The sequence below is a fragment of the Halichoerus grypus genome, chromosome 9 (assembly GCF_964656455.1).
Source record: "Halichoerus grypus chromosome 9, mHalGry1.hap1.1, whole genome shotgun sequence".
NCBI classification, from domain to species: Eukaryota; Metazoa; Chordata; class Mammalia; order Carnivora; family Phocidae; genus Halichoerus; species Halichoerus grypus.
This window is the reverse complement of record NC_135720.1, coordinates 112,170,069-112,174,322: the sequence shown is the minus strand read 5'-3', so window position 1 is coordinate 112,174,322 and position 4,254 is coordinate 112,170,069. Positions and strand designations below refer to the sequence as shown.

At 42.0% G+C, this 4,254-nt stretch overlaps 1 long non-coding RNA gene across 1 annotated transcript; it reads right to left on the bottom strand.

The window, feature by feature from the left end:
• Positions 1–1,228: 1,228 nt before the first annotated feature.
• Positions 1,229–3,913, bottom strand: LOC118538851 (uncharacterized). Its single transcript, XR_004918800.2, has 3 exons — positions 3,592–3,913; positions 3,400–3,482; positions 1,229–1,351 (listed from the first exon to the last, which is right to left on the bottom strand). It is a non-coding gene; the product is annotated as an uncharacterized LOC118538851 (long non-coding RNA).
• Between the last annotated feature and the right edge of the window lie 341 nt (positions 3,914–4,254).

The window sequence follows — 4,254 nt, the reverse complement described above, 5'->3', positions numbered from 1 at the left end:
TAGAATTAATAATACAAAAGAGCCTGCGTGAAAAATAAATACCACAAAAGGTCCAGTTTTTCTATTTACTGTTATTTACAATATTTTCTATTTACTATTTACTTTATTTCTTTTTTTTTTTTTAAAGATTTTATTTATTTATTTGAGAGAGAGAGAATGAGAGAGAGAGAACACCTGAGAGGGGATAGGGTCAGAGGATGAAGCAGACTCCCTGCCGAGCAGGAAGCCCGATGCGGGACTCGATCCAGGGACTCCAGGATCATGACCTGAGCCGAAGGCAGTCGCTTAACCAACTGAGCCACCCAGGCGCCCTATTTACTTTATTTCTATATAACCAGGTAGAAGGTGTGATGGCAGGAAATTTGGCAGCCATAAAGCAATTTGAGAATACTCTGTCCAGAGGCGCCTGGGTGGCTCAGTCGGTGAAGCATCTGCCTTTGGCTCAGGTCATGATCCCAGGATCCTGGGATCAAGCCCCACATCAGGCTCCTTGCTCAGCGGGGAGTCTGCTTCTCCCTCTCCCTCTGCCCCTCCTCCCTGCTCATGCTTTCTCTCTCTTTCTCAAATAAATAAATAAAATCTTAAAAAAGAGAGAATACTCTGTCCTGAAGAAGAAATGTATGAGGTCTACAAGCAGTATAAAAGATTTGAGAAAATACAGAAACATCCACATTCTTGAAAGGAAAGCTTATATATATAAAAAAAAAACAACTTTAATTCTCTGCTGGTAATTCGTAGTTCATCATAGTTTCGATTAAAATTCAAAAGAATTTGACAGAATTTGAATATAAAAACTGGCAAATTTTCTCTGGCTATATTTTCCTAGAAAAATTGACAGGTAAGGTTACATAATATTTTTGGAAGATAAAAATAATTGAGATAAAGAAGGGACATTTTCTCTGCCGGATATGAAATGTATTATAAAGCTAAAGAAGTAAAAGAAGGCTGTGTCAACAAGAATCAATGAACAATCAATCAGAAAAAAATAGCTCTGAAACCATTCCAAACTATATGTGAATTTTGTGTATGAGAAACAAAGCTCACAAACCAACAAGAAGAGGTGGGTTATACAGCAAATGGTATTGAAGACATTAGCTAGAAGGTGGGGAGGACCCGTTTAGATCCACACTTTATACTGTAGTATAAAATAATTTGCAGATGCATTAAAGCATTATATGTAAAAATAACACTACTTTAAAAAGCTAAAAAAATAAGTACATAACTTAATTTGGGTGAAGGGCTTTGTAAGAATAAAACCCATAATGAGGGGCACCTGGCTGGTTCAGTCCGTAGAGTATGCGACTCTTGATCTCAGGGTGGTGATTTCAAGTTCCACGTTGGACCTAGTATACTTTAAGAAAAAAAAAAAAAAAACATAATGAGAAGAGTCATATAAGGAAAAAATGATAGATTTGACTTAGTCAAAATCATAAACTTCTGCAAATCAAAAACACTATCAAAGGTTAACAGGCAAACAACCAAACTAGGAATAATTATTTGCAACAAATACTACAGGCAAAGGGTTACTCTATTTATTTTATAAAGGAATGCAAAAATAAATGCAAATTTAAAAGTAATCAGTAAACACAAAATACATGTTTAACGTCACTGTTAATATACAACTACACTTTGTATACAGAGTTTATTTTCATTTGTATATGTTATGGCACATTAAGTAGAAAACTCGGGATATAAAATTGCACGTGCAGAAGAATCTAAATGATATTCAAGCATACACATGTGTTTTTAAAAATGGAAATATAATCACCTAAATACTTTAAATGACTTTCATTTGGAATGGAATTATAGGTGATATTTACTTATTTATTCATTTATTTATTTATTTATTTTTGCCAAATGTTCCCAGTTTTCTACAGTACATATGTATTATTTATCTACTCCATTTTTGAAAATTAGTTAACAGTATTTTCCTGGCTTTGTTCCCCACCAGGCGAATTATAGAAATGGCTATCCCCCCAGGGGTGCCTAGGTGGCTAGTCAGTTGGGCATCCCACTCTTGGTTTCAGCTCAGGTCATGATCTCAGGGTCCTGAGATGGAGCCCTGCATCAGGCTCCACGCTCAGCCTCTGCCCCCATTCGTGCTCACTCACTCTCTCTCTCTCTAATAAATAAATAAAATCTTTTTTAAAAAATGGCTACCCCCTTTGGTAAAGAGGGTGTGAGGAGAGGATTCCTGGAGTATCTTACTCAGTGACAGCTTCCAAGTTCCTGCGCCCTATGGAAGCTTCCTTCCTGTCCACATGGGGTCTCAGACATGTCACCTTGGGTCTCTCAGTTTCACCAAGAAACTCAAGCCGCAGGCCAGACCTTCTCTGTCATGATACAGCTCCCAAACAGAATGCCACGCAGTGGCTCTAGCTCTCCAAACACTGAACAAACCCAAATCAAGCCTTCCTATCTGGGAGGGTTGCAGGGATGGGGGAGGGGGGTGCCCACCAACACAAGGCCAGGGAGTGACAACAAGCAGAGAAGAGGAGGAGTTTCAAGAAGAACCTTGCTCCTCAGGAACTGATCACCTGCCCCAAAGTGTCCCTCTATTTCCCCTTCCATTGAGCACAACAGTGTCTTCTGCAAAAGGGCCCCGTTATACCCATCTTCCAGCCAGGTCTGAACTGGCTGAAAGGCTGCAATTTAGGTTCCAGGAGCTGGAAACTTTTGCAAATATGAGATCATGCAAATTATTAGACAGAGAGAGATTTGCAACATGCCGTGACCAACTGTGGTAGCCCAAAGGGCAATGAGAGCAGCAGTGTCTTCGCTCTCGCTGGGACCCTCTTTGTAGTGGGTTGAATAATGACCCCCAAGAGGATATGACCAAGCCCTAACCCTTTGAAACATGGGGATGTGACCTTATTCAGAAAAAAGTCTTTACAGATATAATTAAGTTAAAGACTTCAAGATGAGATCATCCTGGATTTAGAGTGGGCCCTATATCCCATGGCAGATGTCCTTAGAAAGACAGAGAGATTTGAGACTCATGGAGGCATGCAGAAGAAAGAGAGCCATGTAAGACAGAGGCAGAGATCAGAGTGAGGCATCTACAGACCCAGGAATGCCAAGGGTTGCTGGCGACCACCAGAAACTGGGAGAAAGGCATGGAACCGATGTCCCTTGGAGCGTCCAGAGAGAACCAATCCTGATGAAACCTGGATTCTGGATCTTTGGCCTCATGGAAGAATGCATTTCTGCGGTGCCGAGCCCCCAAGTTTGTGGTATGCTCTCTTTCACACCCAGCTGTTCAGCAGTCTGGGTCTCCAGGTTCTGGCACCCCCACCCAGCACACTCTCATCCAGGCTCAGGGTTCAGCTGCCCAACAATCTCCCCCTCCGAAGCAGGAACCCACTGGAATATTCCCCTTCCTGCTAGAACAAGAAGCACCTTGAGTGGTCCAGCAGAAGTGTGCATCCCGGGCAGATGACACTGCCACATCCCGCCACTTCTAAAGCGGTCCCTTCATGGCCCTGAAAAATAAGCAAATAAAATTAATTACAAGAGAAAATGATTGATGTTGAAATAAAAAATGTAAAACCAATATCAAAGATACTGAAGCCAAGGCAAAGCATTACTCACAGGTCTTTCTGCTCTTGGTGACAGAAGGTTCCTCGGCAGCTCTGACCTTCCCAGTAAGTCCAAGGGAGGCCCAGGTTTTCACCTGCAGATGTCACCCACAAGGTGATACTTGAGGGCCAAGTCTTTCTGAGCACTCTGGAATTCCCTGGGGAATGTGATCAGCTATCAGGATCTTGGGTACTAGGCCCAAGTTGGAAGGAGGCGTGTTTCGGGGAAGAGGCGGGCCCTTGCACTAACAGGTGACTGTCCCTCCATTGAAAAGTAAGATCTCTCTGCTCCCACCAGAGAACAGGAAAATAAGCAGTCCAGGACAGACTTTGAAGGTCTTATCTTATCAAAACGAGCCGGCAAGCCTGTGGGCAACTTGGCTGGAAACAGAGCAGCTTCCTTCAAGAATAATACGTGTCTGTGTGTGACTTAAAACACCAGAGGCCACATAACACCCCCACACTTGGACATAGCCATTGTTTTGAATAAGCCTTTCTGAGATCTTTTTTTTTTTTAATATGGAAAATAGCATAGCATTACATATTGTTATTCTTATGTTCATGGATGGGACCATTCAGTATATACTGTTCCATGACTCGCCTCTCTTATGTTCCTTTGGTGGTGGGATTCCACAATAAACAGTACCTTAAGGGAGGTTAGGGCCAAAGAGCAGGG